General features: G+C 41.5%; 1 long non-coding RNA gene across 4 annotated transcripts; it reads right to left on the minus strand.

Annotated features, from left to right (window-relative positions):
- Positions 1-4,206: 4,206 nt before the first annotated feature.
- On the minus strand, positions 4,207-22,355 carry LOC138689574 (uncharacterized). 4 transcript variants are annotated; one of them, XR_011328459.1, is made up of 5 exons: positions 22,267-22,355; positions 15,296-20,427; positions 10,586-13,971; positions 7,607-7,979; positions 4,207-5,793 (listed from the first exon to the last, which is right to left on the minus strand). It is a non-coding gene; the product is annotated as an uncharacterized lncRNA (long non-coding RNA). The 4 variants fall into 4 exon arrangements; XR_011328456.1 differs by having other exon boundaries at positions 10,586-20,427; XR_011328457.1 differs by lacking the exon at positions 22,267-22,355 and adding an exon at positions 21,594-22,251 and having other exon boundaries at positions 10,586-20,427.
- Positions 22,356-22,383: the final 28 nt, after the last annotated feature.

A 22,383-nucleotide genomic window follows, 5' to 3' on the forward strand; every position in this document is an offset into this window, starting at 1 on the left:
TGATGACATTTGATTCTCTCTCAGATGTTTGGATATCCCAGTCATGGTGAAAGAGGTTAGGTCCATTAACTCCCTTAGACCCATACTAGGTGGTAATATTGAAGATGGCTGCCAAATTTCTGAAAACTACCAGCTGCCAAAATTCATACCAGCATTTTATTCTCACTTCTAGCTATTTATCACTGCTTAAAAATTATCTGGTCTTTAAAATTTCACTTAAAACCATAATGAAAACTAAACCCCACTCTTTTTTTATTAGCTTCTCTGGTGTAAGTGAAATTCACCCAGCATCTTCTTAAAATGTTTTGCCTGGAGAGAGTGGGAGCGCTCACCTGAAGACTTGAGCAGAAGGTCAGTGATGCTACTCAACTTCTGCCGGACTAGAAGCAGGGTGCAATGTTACTGTTCAGCCCCATGAGCACACTCCCAAATGGTTTGAGGACTGAGGTGTGCCTGTCCCCATCTCTCAATCCCTCTGTGTCTAAGAAATGTTTGGCCCAGGTCTGTGAATGTGTGTCAGGGTGATAAAAGCCCAAGAGGATGCAGTACTTGTCGAGCGGTGGGACTGTGGTGTGCAGACAACTAGCTCCCATGCAAAGCCAGCCTGGTCAGGAGCTTCCCAAATCCTTGACCACTGAGCTATGGACCTTGCTGGGGTCATGTAGCCTCTTCCACAGATCCCAGACAACGCTTCTAGTGCTTACAGCTGCAGAAGAAAACCTTCAGTTTATGAATGGAGAATTCAGTTGTGCAGCATTTGTCTGTAGAGCCAGCCAGCTCAGAGAGTAGATTTCTTTGGGGCAAAATCATTGTGGTTACCTAAACTAATCTGCTAACTTTGGAGTATAAAATACAAGTTGAATTATGAAATAAATCACAAATGTTTGCACTTCATTGCCCCAGTAAAAACAGCTACTTAATTTGTATTACAGGGGTTTGCACCCCTTCCACAGCATCAAATATTTCACCTGTTTAAGAGCTCTAATGTCCTGTTTCTCGCAATGTCCAGCTTTTATAATACACTTACAGGTCGGAGTGGCCGACGTGCATAACGCAGACTACTAGGGCTGCAAGGAAATACAAATAACATCTAACTGTAGGATGTGTCTTCGATTCAGCGAAGGCCAGGAAATAAAGATCATCCATTAATTTAACTGCCGCGGGCAGGGACAGCACAGCCATAGGGCGGCTGTGTGCGGGGCCGGGTTTGCGGTCCTGGCTGCCTGCTTCCACCCAGGTCAGGAGGGCTCCTCTGCCCCGCACGGGACTGGAAGGGCAGCGAGAGGACCGAGTACCTGTCTACAGCCCACGGCCGCTGCAGGGTGCATATGGCAAAGGAGTCTCTCAAGTGCTGAGTATTTGTGTTACATGGAGGTGTGCCCTGCCCAAAATGCAAATAACGGGCAGGGTTCCGGGTTCGAGGCACTGGTTCAGACACTAAACTGATGCTATAGCCTGAAAATTACTGAATCTGTCCAGAGCAAAACGAAGATCTCACAACTACTTTGAAAAGTGCTATGTATTCACTCTCCCAGAAGGATTTCTCAGATGCTGAACCGCCGTCTCTGCTGAAATCTCTCTTATTTCCCAAACCCTCTCCTTATTTCAGGCGTTACATCCATATGGTACCTTTAAACTCAACAAACCCTAAATTTCTTTGCAAACAGAACTATCACCGAAATGTAAAAAGATACAGTTTAAATATGTGCCTAGACTAGAGGTGGTGACACTAGAAGAACTGCAGTTAGCATCATCTCATATGCAAAATTTTAGTATCTAAAAATGATGACCACACACTTTTATAATAGGCTCAGTACTGCCTGTAGGTCTAGCATGGTCTCCAGGGGTGTATGACCCAGCAGAGAGTGGGAATGATCAGAGTGATTATAACCTAACGTTGAGTCTATGTAACTTTAATCGATCATGTTGCATCTGTACCTGGATTCTGACCATGACTGTAGTGGTAACACACCTTCCACAAGGCAAGATACGCAGCCTGAAAAAAAGAGCTTTAGGTTTTTGGATTAAGTGGAGAAACGGTTTTGAATGGATCGGCCAAGACAGCAATAACTGCCATGAGGCTTAATGTAGCTCATGCAGAAAATGTTTCTCAGTTGCTTATGGTGGATTGTCAGATGTAAGAGCAGACAAATTGAGCAGATTGTGAAAATAATCCTAGTATAGCTTCCAACAACAGAAGTTAAACTTTTTTGTTGCTAAGAAATGGGAAATTACAAAAAACAGTAACACTGGTTGCTGCAGAACCAACAAAAGCATAAAATACCGTTAGCTGCAATCATTCGTCATATATCATCTGATTAAAAGAACTTGCTAAGCAGCATTTTCCAAGACTTGCCCTTAGATAAAATGACACGTTTTGACAGAAAAGGTCTTCTGTATTGACACGTATATAGTGAAACTCTTCACAAATTGAGAAAACAGTTTCTAAAACTTTGCTGAAAAGAGCATATTTTTCACGCTGTTCACTAGAGACTCAAATGGTATTAAAACAACTTCCAAAGGTTTTTCATTATCTGAAAGAGGACTAATCAGTTGTTTGTCTGAGTGTTTTCAATATGGTAAAGAAGCAATGCTAGGCATTTTTGGGGGAAAAAAAACCCCCACCCAACCCCACCCCCAAAACTAGATTACAACCAAATTATTTGAATTTCAATACTAACCTTATTTGGAGATGCCAATATTAACTTTAGGAGATGCTACTTTCTAAAAATTTAATGAAAAATAAGAATGAATGATTGCTGCCAGCTAACTGTTGAAATCATATATATTGCATACATCCACAATAGATGATCATTTAATCTTCATTTAATCTTGAGGGTTATGCATAGCTTTCAGTCATTCAGGGGGTTTAATCATCTCTCCAAATGTCAGAATTACCAACCTTTGTCAAACTTCAATTCATGGGAACGATAAGGCATGCCCTCACATGACAGTTTATCTCTATACCCTAAAGTTGAAAGATCTTAAAATGTTTTCCAGCTAATAGAAGTTATTTTTGTCCAGTAGTTAAGAATTGCTCAATTGCAATTTTAAAATTCCTTAAGGATGAGAAAGACAGTGATGAAGGAAAGATGTTTTCAGTGACTGAATACTCCTTATCTTCATCTCATGCTGTGCTAAAAGTTTCACTGCTCAAATTTTAAAGCTATCTAATCTTTTATGTGCTAAAGCATATAAAATCATGCATTATTAGAAGTACGAATTACAAGAAGAGTTCATTTATTTGGTGTTATATATAACCTTTATCTAAAATGCATTATATGGTTAAAAATTTTTCATCTAGTAATATTCATTAAGTCTCAAACTTTTCTTTCAGAGAACAAAATTGCTTCAACCTGATTGAGATATTTTATCTAGGGAAAAAAGAGTGAATTTTTTACAAAGTCTATAAGGATCAGTGAATGTTTTGATGCTTGACAGTGAATTGGATGTGAATCCTGGGTATAAAGGAAGTTCTTTACTGGGAGATCCATTCAAGTGGGCGTACAGGCCTCAGAAGTCTCACATTGGAAAACAGTCACATGTTCTTTCTTCAGAAATGTGCATTTTTCTATTTCTTAGAACTTGTGGAATGTGTTATAGTCATTTCACTGTTGCATCTGAGGCATGTATGAATATTTTCTTTGTATACACATAGTTGCAGAAATCTATTTGTCGTGGTTTAACCCCAGCCAGCAACTAAGCACCACGCAGCCGCTCACTCACTCCCCCCCCATCGAGTGGGATGGGGGAGAAAATCAGGAAAAGAAGTAAAACTCCTGGGTTGAGATAAGAACGATTTAACAGAACAGAAAAGAAGAAACTAATAATGATAATGATAACACTAATAAAATGACAACAGTAGTAATAAAAGGATTGGAATGTACAAATGATGCGCAGGGCAATTGCTCACCACCCGCCGACCGACACCCAGCCAGTCCCCGAGCGGCGAATCCCTGCCCCCCCCTTCCCAGTTCCTAAACTAGATGGGACGTCCCATGGTATGGAATACACTGTTGGCCAGTTTGGGTCAGGTGCCCTGGCTGGGCATGAGAAGCTGAAAAATCCTTGACTCTAGTCTAAACACTACTGAGCAACAACTGAAAACATCAGTGTTATCAACATTCTTCACATACTGAACTCAAAACATAGCACTGTACCAGCTACTAGGAAGACAGTTAACTATATCCCAGCTGAAACCAGGACACTATTAAAGGCAAATTCCACTTAAGGTTGAGCTTCCAATTTAAAGTGATTTTAAGTGTAGAAGTAGGAGTTTTATCAATTGATTTTTTTAGGATGTGCTTAAATGTACTAAAATGATGCTTATCAGTTTACCAATAAACTGAAGCTTACCAGAGTGGAATGCCACACTTGAGAGCAGTGGAAATTGCCACCCTGGAGAAAAATCAGACGATACTTGAAAGGCAAAATAGCGTTTCCCTGAAATGTCACTTAAAATAATGTTCCTAATTCCTACCCAAAAAGGTGGCCAACCTGCCCAAGAATGATGCTTTCAGGACAGATGATTTTTTCTACAATGAAAACACAGTGCGAGTCTGCACCCATGCTTTTAGTTTAGTCCTAAGACTTGGGGTTTGTTTTTTGTGTTCAAGTGTCACTAAATCTTTCTCTCTGCCCCTCCGCTGCTAGATTAATTATTTTCTGTGCAAGGGCCCTTCTTTCAAAGTCCTCCATTATTCTGTTTTGACCATACTGGGGAACTTATCCAAGTCAACAAAAAGGCAGCCTTTATCACAGAAAGGCTGTTCATGAAGTGGATGGTTTCATACATTACTGGGGGAGAATTGCCTTAACATCGCCTATTCACACTGATGTGCCAGGTGCATCCACTTACATGGCTCAAAACGCTGCTACCACCACATCCTCCGCTGCCAAGACCATTATGTGCTCTGAGTGATGGAGCAAGAGGCAGGACTTAGATCTTCTCTGTTGGGAGGTGGAGGGAGAGAGACCAATCTTTGTGCCTCAAAAAAAAAAAAAAAAAAAAAAATCTGCTGCTTTTAACTCTCTGCGGCTCTGCGACTGCGAGAGCGTCAGAGGAAGACAGGGAGGAAAATAGCATGAGTTTAGAGCAAGACTCTGCTCTGCATCACTGCCCCGAGATACTGTAAAGAGGACAAAGGGAAACTGGGATATAAATAGAGAATGACATTTTCCTTGCATTGTCCACAATGAATACATTTGTACATGAACAAAATCGTTGGAACGAGACAACGTGCATGCCTGATGTTGAAGAAAAGCCTGTTTGTGCTTAGTACATTGGAGACATTGTTCGAAAATAGTTCATCCTTTTGTAAATATTGCCTCGGCATTGGTGCCAGGGTCACTGTTGCTTTGCGCTATCAGCTGAGTAAGTATCAGTCATGCACGTGCTGCTGGGAGAAATTTTAATATGGGCACCAGATTTAAAAGGAGAAAATTATCCTCCTAAGGACTGCCCCATTCATTTGTAGTTAATACTCCCTGCTTTCCTCTTCTTGTTGTTTCTTCCAAACTTACCCTGTTTTCTTGCACCTAGAGGGTGTTTCATACGTGTCACCAGGAAATAAAACTTGCCCTATCGCTCAGGTGGTGCTAGTATGCATACAGAAAGCAGATGTCCTTTTCAGACAAAAACCCTGGTCGGTGGAAATCTTGCTTTTGTTTTTCATCTGTAGTGATACAGCTACAGCAGGTCCAGGCTACCCTCCCTCCTCGTGCAAAGAGGCCGATGTCAGCTGAGCGGCGCCGAGCTGGAGGTCTTGGCTCTTCGGTTTGTTTGCTTGTTTTCTGGAAAGACATTAAGGTGGAAACATTTCCTTTTTTTTTCTCCAGAAGTTTTGAAAATCCAGCAAAACAAATACTTGTATCACATGCAAACCAAAATCTATGAAATGAATAAAATATGTTCTGCAGCCAGTGAAAGCCTCCTTGTATCCCTGAGCAGAAGGCAAATCTGATGAACAAGATAGTTTTGTATTCTTCCCCATACCCAGCTTTTTTGGCATGAAATATAGAAAAAAATCAGAGTTCATTAACATACTGAGATAATGGACCACAACTTGTCTTTAAGTATGCTTGTGCAGCTCCACTGTTATTAGTGAGAAAGAACGGGTGCAAATGAGACAGAATTTAAACATCACATGAAAAAAAACCTGTTCCTGTGATGCATCACATCAAAACACTTGCGATCCCAACAAATCATGCAGCCGCCCTTTAGTCAATGGGAAAAAATGGCCTTTCTGGAGCACAGCTCCCGTGACATACTTCAGATCCCTCGTTCCAACTGAGATGACCTGGTACTTACTTCTCTTTCACAAATATAAGGGGAGTTCAAAGAAGAAGAGGTGTGCGCCGTGGATGTTTAAAGATGGGTGAGGTGAATCCAAAATTTTTTGTTAACGGATCTGTACGAACAGCTTTTAGCAGTAGCTATAGACTTGGATGAATACTTAAATGAAACTGAGAGTAATACTAAGAGGAGAATGATTGCTCCAAACAAGGATGTGTCTGTTGGGATTTCCAACAGACTGTGGTTAGTCTGGGAGGCAATTCTTACTGCTAGGCTATTCACCTAAAAAACATTTAACCAATGGGTTGGGTTTGGCAATCCAGGAATCATGCAAGTGTGGGGGAGTGTGAAAGATGGCAAAGTTAGTCCAGTGCCTGGCTGTGCCAGCTGAGAACTGGTTTCAGAGAAGGTCATTAGAAATGGAAAGGTTTTAGCTGAATAGTCTTTGAATGACCCCCAGCAGATGAATCCTGCTTCTAGGTGGCCTTGGCCTCTTCTTAAATCCTGGCTATCCATACCCAGTGGAGCTGGTTTAACTCTACTACAAAATAGAATTTTATATAATTTGAGTCAAATAATATTATCATTTTTCATATTTCCTTGTCGCCACAAAAGCAAAGTCAACACACTTATATGTGCAACTTATATTAAAATTGCATATATTTTGTCTCATTTTGGATATGCCATGCTGCCCTCATTTTCCTGCCTGATTAGGAATGGGCTTTTATTTCCTGAAAACCTCCTGCTCCAGGAAGGAAATGAATATATTTGTAATCTGAGGATACTGTTCCCCATCAAGATAAACCGCAGTCTGAAACTACAGAAATTGCAGAAGCCTCCAGCATTTCACGCTAGCAGGCAAATACAGTTATCCCTATGATACAGACAAATAAATCAGGGGAAAGTGAACTACTGACTTGCCCAAAAAACAGTCAATGGAAGAGCTGAAAATTATACCTTTAAAAATGCTATGATGTTCAGGCAATTTTGAAAACGTTTCTCTGCCCTAAAGAAGGTATAGTTCAAGTTCAAACAAGATGTGGTAGGAGCTATTGTACCAGGCTTATGCAGCATCTGAGGATAACGATGCCACACGTCCTGAAGATTACTGTACTCTGCCACTCTCTGCTTTTATCTCTATGGCCATGCCCCAAGGTTAAAGAGTGGCACCCTTCAAATCAGGCCTCCAGATTTTGCAGTTGGCAGTGGGAGTTTCATTAAGCTCCCTGACAGAAAGGGGACATCGTGAGTATTTTGCTTGCAGCTTGCATCGCACCCAGTCTGAAGATAAGTCGCGTCGCACTCACCCACCTTCACCTGGCCAAAAGGGCCAGGCTCTCCGTCTGCTCCTGCTCGGTGGGACGGGGCTCGGGGGACACGAGTCCTGCCCTGCTGGGTGACAGTGGGCAACTTCTCCGAGAGACCTCTGGAAGGAAAAGGACCGTGGCACAGGTAGGCACCACAGGAATCCCAGTTTCTTAGGAGGTCCATATGCTTCAGTTCAACAACTGCTTTTGAGCATTTGTGCTCTGCCTGGGTTTACGGCACAGAAGGCGCGCTCTTCTGGGTATCCGCTGCTCAAATAGACTTGTCGTATTACCACTTTGGTTGCAGTTGCTTAACCGATTCCTTTTATTTTTTGCCATGTTATTACAATAATAAAGGTTTCACACTCTGCTGTCTCCTAAAAAAAAGTAAAATAGTCTATAGGTCAAGGATGAATGTCCAAAGGCTGTAGTAATTAATAAATGGAAAATCTACTTCATATTTGATAATAATGATTTACTGGAAATCAGTCCCTCATATGTCGCTTCAGGCTTTCCTGATAAACACCTTATTGCAGTCAATGTTTATGTCTTCTAACTCAGGTCTACCATTCAGGACCTATTTGGAGTCTGTGAAATATTAGATAATTGTCTGCAAAACTGTTGAACCTATTTTTTTTCCAGAAGCCATGCCATAACCCCCCTCATACTAAAACATATGTATGCTTTCACACATGTAAGAATCAAGTAACAATGGTAATAAGTATAGAATTGAAAAAAAAGGCAGACCACTAAAATACATAATTCAGTCTTTTTTTTTTATTATTATTACTCAAACCCTTTGTGGTTACACTGCACAAGGTGATAAAAGGATTTTTATTTTTTCTTCTAAATTGATTATGTAGTTTTCTGAACTAAAATGTTGAGAAGACTGCTCAAAGCTAACGACACTACCCAAACAGTTTTCGTTTGGGCTTTGAACACCTTGGGCCCTCATTTCAGTGTAGTTCTCTGCACATTTTCCAGCACTGCAATGGGGCCAGGATTCCATCCTTCCTGTTTCAATAGTTCAAAAAGAATAAGAAAATCTAGGGGTCAAAGGAAAACAAAATGCTTTTGCAGTAAAATTAGGTTGATTAGAAATGTGAATTTAAATGAGAACTAAAATCCATTTCTGTAGCATATGCTGCTGTGATTGGCTTTCATATATGGTAGAACTCACCAGACTTTTTTAGTAAAATTTGTAAATTTTACTCCAAAAAACTGGAGTAAAAATGTTCCTCCTGCCCAGCAGAAAACAGAAGATCAAAAAGTTGCCATTGTAGAAGTATGGATTGATTACTCAAAGAAATAGAGGACTGAGTAGTCAAGGAGACAGTATACTAAGCCTAAGTAGGTATAGCTTTCTTCTGCAGTTGGGCTCTGCAATAGCTATAGAGCCTTGACCTTGTGCCATATTTCTGGTAAGTAGAAAGGAAGTTCGTCCATATCTTCACAGGACAGAATGCTATCAAAAACACTGCAATACAATGGAGTTATTTCAAAATACAGTTTTTCTCAGTATTGGGTGGTTTCTTGATAGACCATAAACAGGGAGTTAAATATATTCAAGAGAAAGCACTGCCAACACAGGAACAGTCTACCTTATGCCTTGGGAGTGATTTAAAGTAAGCAATTTTATTAATAGGATTCTAGCAGTGACCTATACTACAAGGTTTTACCCCTGCCTTTAGATGACAATCTGACATCATAAACACAATATATTATTAATTAGAATTTGCTTTTATCATCCAGGTGTCCCACTTCAGACCAGGGACCTTTCCTCTAGGCACTGCAAAAATTCATTAGAAATGTGTCTGGAGAGATTAAAATGAGTATCTGGCTACATCTTGGCCTTGATTGCAAAAGAGCACACTGTCAAGCATCTTAATAACATATTTACTGATGTTCAATTAGATGCTAGAGGACAAAATTGATCACCACGCTTAAAAATATTTGCTGCTGCCTTACAGTGGTGAAAAGCGTTACCATCCATCACGCATATGGCAGACCCGTTGGCTGAACACCAGTTCCCGCAATCACTCTCCATGCCTTGCGGAGGAGCTGGTAAGTGCATCCAGCCCTGCTTCCTCCTCACCTTCAGTTTTCCACATGTACCTGAGCAGGTCGGACAGGGAATGCCGTGGGAGAGGGAGGACAAAAGCCCTCCCCAAAAAAACCCCCCTCCCTGTGCATCTTTGGTTAACAAACACGACCCTTTCTAACCAGTTCCCACAAGACACGCTCCATCTTGTCCTCAACAGCTTTCTGCATGTGCTTATGTTTCACGTTTCCTGAGCACAGGTGACCCGAATCACGAATGATGCCGCAGATGCGATTTGGTTGGGAAAGAAGATACTGGAAATCCTGCATAGGCACTTGCCATACCCTACACCTGCGTTTGCTTCTTTTCCAGCTGCAACACTCCAGTGCCCCGCTGGGTCACCCCGCGACCTTCGCAGACCCTCATGTCTGTCTCGGACAGTCTAACTCATAAGGTCCCATCTGTAGTTGAAACTCCTACTAGTTCCTTAGCGTGCAGACATGGGTTTTAATTATATTTTTACCTGCTTTTATTAATGGAGTGGACACAGCTGTTCACTGTAACAACCTAGTCCTCTTCTGTACCGAGAGCGACTCCCAGCTCTTGCCTTGTTAGCAGATTTCACCAGCAGAGTTGATACATGGGTTGCGTCGTTGGTACAGGGTCATTAATGAACATCTTAAATAACCCTGATCTCTGAGGTACTCCCAGTTGCCTCATATAGAAAACCATGTCAACAGTCTGCCGTCACATCTCTTTTGCCCAGCGTTTTGTGTGTTACAACCCTGGCCACAATGCGGTCTCCTGCTTACTAATGATTTTTAGCGCGGCATTGTAACAACTGCTTTACCATTATTAATAGATTTGATCGAGGAGGATAAAAGAGAGGAAGAGAGGTGCAAATAAGGGTCAAAATATAATCAGACAATTCTACATACTCACCTTCATCCCTCCTTGGTATGTTTCCAGCAGTGCCACGGCTACCCTCTTATGCTGTTTCTTTTCCACTTGGCCTTTCTGAAGGTGGGGGAGAGGCCTGTGAAGCAAACTGTTGTCTTCTATTAGTACAGTGGGTTTTGTTTGTTTGTCTGATATTGGCTTTCTAGCTTTGATTTTGCAATGTTTTTTAAACACACACGTTGCTATGCATTTATGTTAAAGGCAGCCATGCCAAAGAAACATGTGCAAGGCTTGGAAAGTGGAAGAAAAGTTTTACACAGCGCCATAATCATGGTGGGGTTTTTTATTTTGTTCCCTGTCCCTTTCTTCGTAATTCCTAACACTTTGCTTGCTTTTTGATCCGCTGCCAAGCAGCACACTGATGTTTTTGTGGAAGCATCTATTACAGCCCCACGACGCTGCTCCGGAAGGGTAACAGCCAGCTGAGACCCCCTCATTTCCCCTTGTGTGTCACAGTGCGGTTACCTACACCGAGGTTCATCTGCTGTTTTGTTCCTCAGTCACTCAGCTTCACGGTGTCTTCCCTCGTCCTGCCTTTGTGTTGACAGTAATCTCTGCAACTTTTGTTCATGCCCCTTCCCAGAACATTTCTGAGCACGCTGTATAATGCCAGCAGAGGGGCTCTGCTCTTTGTCTCCCATCACCATGAAAAGTGAGTGTTCATTTCTGTCCTTTGCCTTCTCTCTTTTCATGTGTTATTTGTCCACATGAGAAGCTGCCTCTTTGCCCATGCAGCTTAATTTCTTTGAGAGCCTTTGGTAAAAGATGTCTGTCGTGGTTTAACCCCAGTCAGCAACTAAGCACCACGCAGCCGCTCGCTCACTCCTCCCCCCCCAGCACGATGGGGGAGAGAATTGGAAAAAGAAGTAAAACACGTAGGTTGAGATAAAGACAGTTTAATAGGACAGACAAGGAAGAAAATAATAATAATGATAATAAAAGAATTAAAATATACAAAACAAGTGATGCACAATGCAGTTGCTCACCACTCGCTGACTGATGCTCAGCCAGTTCCCGAGCAGCGATCCCTCCCAGGCCCCCACTCCCCCCAGTTTATATACTGGGCATGACATCACACAGTACGGAATACCCCTTTGGCCAGTTTGGGTCAGCTGTCCTGGCTGTGTCCCCTCCCAATTCCTTGTGCCCCTCCAGCCTTCTTGCTGCCTGGGCATGAGAAGCTGAAAAATCCTTGACTTAGTGTAAACGCTACTTAGCAACAACTGAAAACATCAGTGTGTTATCAGCATTCTTCTCATACTGAACCCAAAACACAGCACTATACCAGCCACCAGGAAGAAAATTAACTCTATCCCAGCCGAGAGCAGGACAATGTCAAATGTCTTTTTTAAATTGTTTGTAGGGTTGTCGACCAGACCTCCTCTCCCTGTACAGGGGGACTTGCAAGGCATCGCTTCCCTTCACAAAAGCTACCTGTTTCATTCCCTAAGTCACACTTACTTACCCATTTGTTCACTAATTCTTTTAACTAGTTCACCTGGCTTGGTCATCAGGCCTAATGGTCTGTAGTTACCTGTATCTTTGTCTAGAGCCATTGCTAAAACTTAGTGCCATGTGAGCCAGTGAGCTTTTCCTTGAACTCATTTTTTGATACAGTTAATAGCATTTTTACATACATAGCCTGCCAGACAGAAGTTCTTTTCTGTTTTCTTCATTTGGGTGTAACCTCAGTTTTTTAAAGGATGCCTTTTAATGTATAGTAACCTTAACCAAGTTGTTTAGCTATGTTCACTTTCTTCTTAAGACTTTATGAAACCTCCAAGATATGACCAGCCCTTGGCTGGACTAGAAATGAAGTGCGAAAGTCTTGGAGCAGTAAACTGCAGGATTTAGAGGCTCTTATGCCTATGGTCTTCTCAGCTACATGCTAAACACTCCAAGAAAATCCATGTTTAACCACCATCTCTGTGAGTGACCTTCTCCACGAATCCTTTAGATGGAGATTAAATAGCAAAAAAAATTTAGTTTTTTTCTGGCTTTCTTAATTTCTAGGTGGGAAAATTTGTACAGATTGGTCCTTGAATCCAAGTAGAAGAGCAGCCACCTCAAATAGGATTTCAGAATTAACCAGAGTTTAAAAAGGGGAAAAACTGGGACCGCCCACCAAGAACTTGGATGCAAAGAAGAATATGATAAAATTGGATAAATAGAAAATAAGAAAAACGCTACAAAGCTTTCCTAAGAATACATTATGGCACGCTAGCTGGACATTTAAAAAAACACCAAACCCTACTTTTCTACATCAAGGAAATAAGTTGACCTAATCTGACTGCATTTCAGGAAAACATTTGTTAGTATGCTACTTGGAAAAAAAACCCCAAAACCTAAGGAAGACAGCAATTACTAAATTAACTCTTAATATGAATAAAAGCTTGCTAAGTAGTTTTGAAAGGGAAGTCTCAGGCTAGAGGAAAGTTGATAGTGGACATCCTTAAAGAACGATCCCAGACAGATCTTGCTAATTATTTTCACTGCCTACCTTAACCTAGGAAAGATCAGCCGATGACACAAGCTGGGGTACTGTTTGCACAAAGAGGGGCTGCAATATCGTATAACAAAGGGCACAAAAGTAATTTTACATGCTGGGCTTGACTCAATATCCTGGAACTCGGCATACACCAAACCTAGCAAAAGTTCTTCAGTATGGTATTTTTGCTATAAAGATAAACCACAGTGGTCAAGTTTCTTAGTTGTCCCGCAGGCACAGAAGTAAAATATATCAAATAAAATTGCTATATAAAAATGCCACAATAGAAATTTCATACAGCAAGTTCCAAGGGAAGACAAAGAGAAGAAAGAAAAATAGATTTTTGCTTGTTTAATTAGAGATAGTCATAATGTTACTTAACTTCCAGAAACACAACCACTGAAACCCTCCAGATTCTTCTATTAAAAAAATAATTCTTATTTTTACATGTTATTCAAGAGTGCCACGCAACTCTTGTACATCCTGCTCTCCCTTCAATCTCACAGGCATAACCTGTGAACTGGAGATTAACCTACAGATCAATAGAAACAATATAATGTGACACTAAGTCCATCTCTTCTGTTGATGCTGGAAAAATACTTCAGAATTTTGTCTCTTGCGCCCAGAGCTGTCAAATGAAGCCAGTCCAGGACACCGAGTCAGACGTACTGTACAACTTTCTGAAGGCTTACCTGAAATAACACACTACGATGCGCCTGAGGTAACGTAATACTAGAGACAACTCTGTTTCATGAGCCAAGCTAGCTCACCTGTAAAGCCCTGCGCTGTATCATGTGCATGTGCCACCTCACGTCCGTAGTCGTGCAAAGCGTAAAGATTCCTGAACAAATCTGGACATGCCAGAAAATTCACGGGAAGCCTGTAGTTTGGAAGAAACCGATGGCACCCTTCTTACAAAAAAGCCTTTTGACACTCTTGTCATGCAATACCAGTACAATAGTGCAAAGGTCAAGGTCATAAACTAGGAATGAGTAAGAAGAAATGTTGCTATCAGCATCCATAAAAAAGGGTAAGTTGGACGTTTTGGTCAGTCCTCGTGGCCTGTGAGATGTTGATAGCAGGCAGTTCTGAATATAAAAATTTTAAAAAATCAAAATATTAGTTGCTGTATATCTAGCAGGGATAGGAAAAGTATTAATGCCACCACGAGAAGCCCTGGCAACATCTTATCTGGATGTGTCTACTTCTAACCCTGCATGTTAAAAGAGATTTACTGGAAGTGGAAAAGGCGTAAAGGAGGGTTAGAAAAATGGTCAGGGAAAAGCATCCTCCTCTACGACACGTATGGCATGGCTGTTTTGGCTGAACTGAGGCTGAGCAGGTTTTGGCAGTAACCGAAGAAAGCTCAAGGGCTGACAGATTGGAAGGGACTTTATACCGGGAGAGAGAAATGTTCTTTAAACAGAAGTCAAAGACCTCGCAGAACACGAGAGGTTCAGCTGCTCATGATACACATTATCTGAAATATTCAACCACTCAGAGGAAGAGAAAACGAGGAGCAACCTCATGATAAGGGTAGCTTCAAGATGGAGTCTGGTACCCCTGCGGTTCAGTTGAACAGTGCAACATGGCTGCCTGCAGTAGCTGGGATCAGGCCTGACGGCTGCGGAGGTCTTCTCCGGTCTTGCCTATGTCAAGGTCAGAGCTGACTAAGAAAGCTCTGATTTTCAAAATGCATATCAAATTTACCCACCAGCCAGTTTATCACCACCTGCTATCTTGTATTCAATAGTGTTACACAAGAGTGTAAATTAACATGGAGTGCAATCCTCCTAATTATTACAGTTGGGGAACAAATGGGGCTGTGCATATGCAAGTATCTAATTAGTCACATCATGGTTGCATGTGTGTGGAAATACCCTGTTTGACTATGAAATCGTACCGCCTGCTTTGGCTTATACAATGATGTGTGTTGCTGCGACTCTTGCATAAGGAGAATTAGGCCTTCTGTTTTAATAATACTGCACCATTCCGCTCAATTCTGAGCCCTTAATCTTGCATCACAGTAAAACACTGTAGTAGCAACATATAATTGTATATTTTTCCAATTTTCCATTTTGTAAAATGCTAGTTCCTGACCTCTGCTAAATGTGTACAGTGGCCTACCTTGACACAATATTAGATTAATCTTAACTGAAGAGACTCCCAGTGTAGCTGTAATAGTAAAAAGAGTATGACTTTACCTACTCATGAATTTCAGTTTTCGGTCTTCTTTTCTCAGAAGAGCGCTGTCATTTTAGTATGTCACTTGTGTAGTTTCACAAATTCTGTTTGTTTTAGACTGAGATGATCTGGCTAATAAGCTCCTTCCAACCCCTCCACTTTTGGTGGGGTCCCAAGCGCCTCCTTAGCGGTATTGCAGAAGGAAATCCCCATAAACCGCATAAAGCCCTAACAAAGCTGAGGGCAAAACTGAGCAGATCTCTGCTCTTGCAGGCAGTGTCAATGGCAGCTCTGCAAAGAGAAAGAGAACCACAGCCCACAGGTTTTGCTTGCTCTCCACGTCTGAAAGGACACCTTCACCCAGAGCACCCGTTCTGTATTTGCTCGATGTTTAAGGCAGCTTATTGCTGGGATTTCCAGGGCAGAGTGTCGTCACTGTGGCACTTCTGTAATTTACAGATAATGGGCGACGAAACAGAAATGTAGTTTGGAGCATTGGGCATGGTATGGGGTCGTGTTCTCTAAGGCTAGTGAGATACTTGCCTTTCTGCTCAATTTGTAGGGGCACCTGCTCGTTTTTGAATTATCATACTTCATTTAGATGAGCGTCAGCAATGGAGAGATAAAAAATTGTTTGTGTGGTTTTAAAATCACCTGGATCTTTCTCCAGAATATAATTCCTTTTGCTTACATATAACAATTCAGAATCCTCCTAATTAATTCTAGGGTTAATTTCACCTCCTTCCCCCTCTCCCAACACACATTCATGTATATACTTACGTATATGCACATACGCATACCCCATCAAAATTATTTCAGCATAAGTATGAATACCATGAACCAAAAGTTTGGCATCCCTACTACAGTGAAAGTTGACTGCCACCTATGGGTAAGAGTTCATGTTAACATATTTAGATAAAATTTTAATATTGTTCTTTGTAATTAATTCAATTTGTAATTATCTAGCAGGACAGAGTTTTGATTCATTTGCTATATATTTTGTCAACAATAATCACTGCTCATCCTCTGAAAGCTGGGTATTAAAACCAACTCCCTTACGAAGGAGCATCAGCTTTACAACGAATTAAAAAAATGGGGTACGACGTTCTTATTTTTCTTTTTGAATAAGAAATATACAGAAGTTCCCTAATTCCCCATGCAAAGAAAAGAGACTTACTGCTACACAGCTAGGTACATCATATTAGATAATGCTGTATTTAACGATCACTATAATTTTAAAGTTTAGCCACCTCAAGGTTTTAATATTTTGCTTACTGCTTTCTTTTACTAAATACCTACGAATAGCTTAGCTATGCAGTCTCATGAAAATGTGTATATAAGCAGTATGTCATAGTAATTTTCTATTCAAAATTTTTCATTTTTTCAGAGTAAAATGAAAGCTAAGTGGGGGAAGGGAGGCAGCAGAAAAAATGTATGGCTTGATTATGTAAGCCTCGATTTTTCTGATAGTCTATGTAGCATTTACTTAGAAAACTCAAAAGGAACTACAGACTGAAACCCCAAACTTATTGTATCAAAAATATTTTTTTCCAATTCAGCTTTCAGGTACTTAAACGCAAACAGGCTGACAATTCTGTATATCTGACTACCAAAGAGAAAAATGCTCGATTACAGATGCCATAACGTAGTAAGCTGCATTTAAAATGGACATCACTATCTAGTTCTCAGAAATACCATAGGTGAAAATAGCTGGTAGTCTAGCAAATTAATGCATATATTTCAGTTTGGGAAAAAAATCATTTTGCTCCAGTAAACAGAAGCCAATCGTAGCCATTCCATTTCCCCCTTTTGGGCCAGGGGAATAGTATTTCTGAAGGAAGAGAGACAGAAAGGAACTTACAAAAGGGAAAATTATATTAAAAGAGATTGCAACTAATACAAACTAAGAATGAGTCTGATACTCATTTTTAAAAATCTCCCTTTTAAAGTAATCTTAGTCCTGGGCCTTCTCATTTATATTCTACTTTATTAAATATGATAATCAGCCTATCTAAAAAAACGTAAATAAATATTACACTAGTGCTTGCCTCGTGCATTTTCACTAAGTGTTATTACTAAACTTGTGTTACAAACTTATGAAATACGGTAAAAGCAGTCAGTAAATGCCACTTAAGTATCGGAGGTTATCGCATCAACATTTCACACTTGCTCTCCAACAGCATCGGTACCCTTTATAATCTATGTAATTCAAATGTTTATGGTAAAATCTTTGTGCTTCATAGACAAAAGCATCTTGTAGCTAACATAACTCTGCTCCACAGTAATACATTTGTGATGCATTTTCCCGCTGACTTCTGAACTGATGTATTTTAGACACTGCAAAAATAGCATTCTCCAATTTTGTTCCTTGCATCCACTTTGGCTACCGAATCAAGCTGTCAACTGTCCAGTAAAATTTCCCTGTATTTTCAAACCACAGTTTAAACTTAACCCACTTAGTCTCCTTGGATGGAAACTTCATATCAGACAGAAATTACTCCTTATCATGTTTGATGAATCCAGCTTTAAACAAAATACCAGAACTGCATGAACATCTGTGACAAATGACATGTCTCAGCCGTTCTGCTCTTATTTAATCTCCCACTGGAGTACAATTTAGTAGGTATACTATTTTGTAGTGCAGACCTCCTCCCACCAACCTACTGCTTGCAAAAGGAATAAAAAAAATATTTTCCATGTGTCGTACCAAACCCCGAACATAATATAGTTGAACCTTTTAAAATAATTGAGTAGGAAAAGAGAAATAAACAAATAACCCAGTACACCAAATTTACAAGAGCAACAAAAAAGTAAAAAAATGTAAAAATGCAACAGAGGATTGGTAAACTAATACATCTATTAGTAGAATATGAAACAAAACCCTCCTTTCCTGGTGACACATCACTGAGTTACTACACATACACTTCTACAAGTATAAACTGAGAGCAAAATTTTTCTTTATATAGCCAGTATTACAAATTTTGAGATATTCCTATTTCAGTATCTTTAAAACTGAGGCCTTGTTAAAAGACAGAGCTCTTGGAAAGATCTCCATGATATTGGAAAACCCAGACAGGTTTCTCCTGAATTTTCTCCACCAATGATCTCTACGTTCGACAAGAGGGAAAAAAACCCACCATAAATCAGGCAGTGCACCTAACTCTCTGAAGTGCTTGTTAATTTTATGTCTTTACGAAACGACAAGGAAAATTCCATTTCCCAAATAAAGAAATACAGAACATCTTAACATCATAGCTTTAAAAAATGGTTCTTTCTGTTCTATATAGATGTCTCATCAATTTCACTTGAATGCTGCTTATACTGTATAACATAGATTTTACTTTCAATAATAGTACTTAATGCCTATATGGATTTTTTGTTATCTAATAGCTCTGCTACATTGGTTGTGGATTTTTTACTATGCTACGTATTTTTTCAGTACCTAGTTATATGCCTGCATTTTCTAACAGACATTCAAAATATTGCTGCATTCTGGTCTGTTCCACTGTGCTTTGACACTGGACAAGTGCATTCAGATACTCATAATATGCTTATAGATGCAACTAAACAAAAAAAGAGATTACCTTGTGATGTACTGGAATGAATGGGACTTTCTTCTAATGGGGGAAAAAACGTTTGTTCATAATAATTTAGTTTATAGTTGAGAAAGGGAGCAACGCACCTGGAACTGACTCACTGTAAATTCCAGAAATGGAAGGAGCTTTACAAAAGTCTGCCCTTACCTTGTTTTTTAAGTAACCATGCAGAGCTGACAGCTATTAACAGTAGCAAGGACTTGCATAACAAGGACTTGAAGGAAGGCTTAGTACTATCCATGCCGGAGTGATTTAAAGAGAATGAAGGCACGTATTTCTTTATGATGCATTATGTAACACCACAGAGAGCTATCTGAGACATTAAAAAAAAAAGTGGACCCACATTTGATCTTATACTTGTTATTTATCACACAAATATTTTATAGTGCTTATAGCTTAAGGCTTATGAAACACCTAACTTAGGAATGTTACCCGGTACAAATGAGCGTAAAATGTTTCAGATGACATATTTTATGTTTTGTAGATCTTTAGGAAAATATAATAGGTCATATAATTCATTTTCTTCAAACTTCTGCAATACATGCAATCTCAGATAAAATAAAATTGTCAAAATCAGTGATAGCTGGACCTTCTGGTTCACATTAGTGTGAAGAGAAAACTGCTGTTGAGCTGACACATTGATAGACTACGAGTTCTGCTGAAGAATAGCTAAAAATGGTGATTCAATCTTGTTGCTACTATGCAAGAAGAATAACAGAAGTGGAGATGTTACTCATGATATCATATCTTTCATCAAAACCCTAAAGGGTTCTGGTGCATCGAACACATTCTCTTCCTGAGAGCTTCTGGCTCTAAAAAATACCAGTGTAAGTAAATGAAACTAAATTGGCCTATTAAAAAAACAGGATAAGTTTGTGTCATAAATTTATTTAAACATGAAAATAAAGATCAGATTGTAAAAAGACTATATTTTAAGTTTTTTTTCCCTCCTTTTTTTTTTTTTTTTTTTTTTTTACAATAGAGATGCTAGTCTTGCGATGACGAAATGGAGAGCTAGGAGGATTATGAAACACAAGTAGCATGAAGGGCAAATCTGACTGAAAGAGAAGGAGAATATTATTCCAATTATTTAAAACTTAGCTGGGTTAGTTCCTTAACTAACTTAATACAGCTACCCTGAAATCAATAAGGTGATACAGATTCACCCAAGATGTATCTAGCATGTAAGATAATGCAGACCATCATCTTCTGTTAGGACAGTAAACAAAACACATGTGCAGAGTCATCTTTTCTAAATAGCTCCTTAATCTTTAGATACACAAAAGAGAACTTTTAAAAGAGGCACCTTAAGTACTTCTGCTATTCTACCCCTGGTCCTCCGCTGATCTGAACCTTGCATGGTCATTTATGCTGAAATGAAATCAGATTTAAACACTGACATCAGTCCCTCGGTGCTTCATACTTCCCTGTGCTGCTGCAAATCACCACGGAAGGCTCAAGATGGAGGGAAAAGGGCCTTGGTGGTGGCTTGTGCCTTCCTCCCACGGACATCACCGAATACTCCCGGTGCTTCCTTCCGATTCATCCAAGGAGTTCTGCAACAACAGAAGGGAAACAAGGCTTCACAGTCCTCATCCTTCACTGAGAGGGATAACAGGTAAGGAGAAGGAGGAAACAGAAATGGGGGGGGGGGGGGGGCTGGGGTGTGGGGGGGGTCTTATTACAGGCTCCCCTCTCCCAAAGGGAAAGAAACCTTGACACAAACTTTATCACATCACAAAGACATACACAGGCAGGCACCTCAGATTTCTGAAAACACAGCAGTTTTCTTTCAGGGAAGGATAAAGTACTCTTTTGATTTTTTATTTTTGCTTTTACCAGGGCCTCTATAGTAAGCATTTGCAGCTTCTCCTACAATAATTAATGTTTCACATTGCACAGGAATTTCTTATCTATCTTAAAAAAAAAAATCTCCCTAGCAAAACTGCGACTTAAGTTTTGTTCTTAATTTGAGGATGAATGGGGAAGAGGGGAAGAAAAGCAGCAAGGCAGAAAGTTCATCGCCTTGCTCTGAAACGTAGGCAGAGCCAGAAACCGAGATTAAATCCAAGAAATGTCTCAACCCCGTTCTGTGTTTTGCCTACAGTTCTTACACGCGCATTTGCCTTTTGAGTATGCACACCGACATCTTTAGGATATTCAGGCAACGTATTAACACATTGTGGGTAAGGGGAAGAAACAAATCAGAAATATTTTGAGGGTGTGAAGCAGTAAACAGTAACCTCGTAGAAACGTTTCAAGCAATGCTATTAGGGCTTGACGCCAGAGTAGATTTATACCTTCTCCTTTCAGGCTCGTAAGCTTGGTAACAAGTGAAACGAGTTAAATTTTCAGAGTTTGGAGCGTAACTGATTTTTGTTTGTTCCACGATGCTACGCGGCTCTTAAAGGCCAAGAGCTCTCGCCGATGAAAAGTCCGGTTTCAGGACAGGCCCCGCAGCCAGAGGCTGCAGCTCGGCAGGGACAGACCCAGGCGGTTCTGGCGGGGCAGCGCCTGGCGATGCGCGACCCAGCAGGTACCCAGCCCGCCTTACGTAAGGATTTCGTTTTCCTCAGCACTACATCTCGCCGCACAAGGCGAAGGAGAAGAGGCTACTGCATCTCCCCGTGCAGCGCCAGGCCCGATATCCGCATCCTCCTTTTTTTTTATTATTATTATTTTTTTTCCCCTCCAAACAGCACATCTACACAGCGGCGTTTACCTATTCGCTCGAGCCGTGGCTGCCATGCCACCTATCTGGGCGGCCGGCTGCGGAGCCTACGTTCACCGGAGCGTTGCCGAAGAGGAGACCCCCCCCCGACCCTCTTCGGCGAGGGGCGCGCTGCGGGCCGGCTCCTGGCGAGCAGCTCTCCCTCGGCGGCGGCGGCGGCGGCTCCGCTCTGCGGCCAGCGGCGGGCAGCGTCCATTGCAGCTCGGCGGGGAGCCTCCCCGCCCGGTGCAAACATCCACGGGCTCCGGCAGCCTGCGGGGGGTACCCAGCCCCTCTCCGTCTCCATCCCTCCCCGTTCCTAACACCGCTGCCAGGTTGCGGTTATTTCTCATCCCGTCCTCTTCCCACAAATCCGCCGCCTAAGCCCCAGCAGCCTGGCTGGCCCCCGAGTCACCGCTGAGAGATGCATCTCTCCCCCTCTTCCTAAGCCTTCCCCGAGGAAGCAGGGCGGCGGAGCTGCTCCCCGCCCGACGCTCGTCCTTGCGTCTCACCGCCCCCAGGACGCCACGGCCGGAGCCCTTAAAACAAAGGCGAAAACTGCCCTTTTCCACGCTCCCTTCCCTCCCCGCGCCGGCACCGCCGCGTTAGGCGCCTGGCTACCGGAGCTCGCCTAGCAGGGGTAAGAAACAAGGGGGGGGGGGTTAAGGAAAGAAAACCCACGCACCCAGCCCCACGGCTGATCCCCGTCCCTGGACGGCGGCGGTGGCGGGGCGCAGCCCAGCGCACCTGACAGCCCGCCGCGCCGCTCCGCGCTGTATTTCCCTCCCTTAGCGACAGGGGA

This window comes from Haliaeetus albicilla, chromosome 17 (assembly GCF_947461875.1).
Source record: "Haliaeetus albicilla chromosome 17, bHalAlb1.1, whole genome shotgun sequence".
Classification (NCBI taxonomy): domain Eukaryota; kingdom Metazoa; phylum Chordata; class Aves; order Accipitriformes; family Accipitridae; genus Haliaeetus; species Haliaeetus albicilla.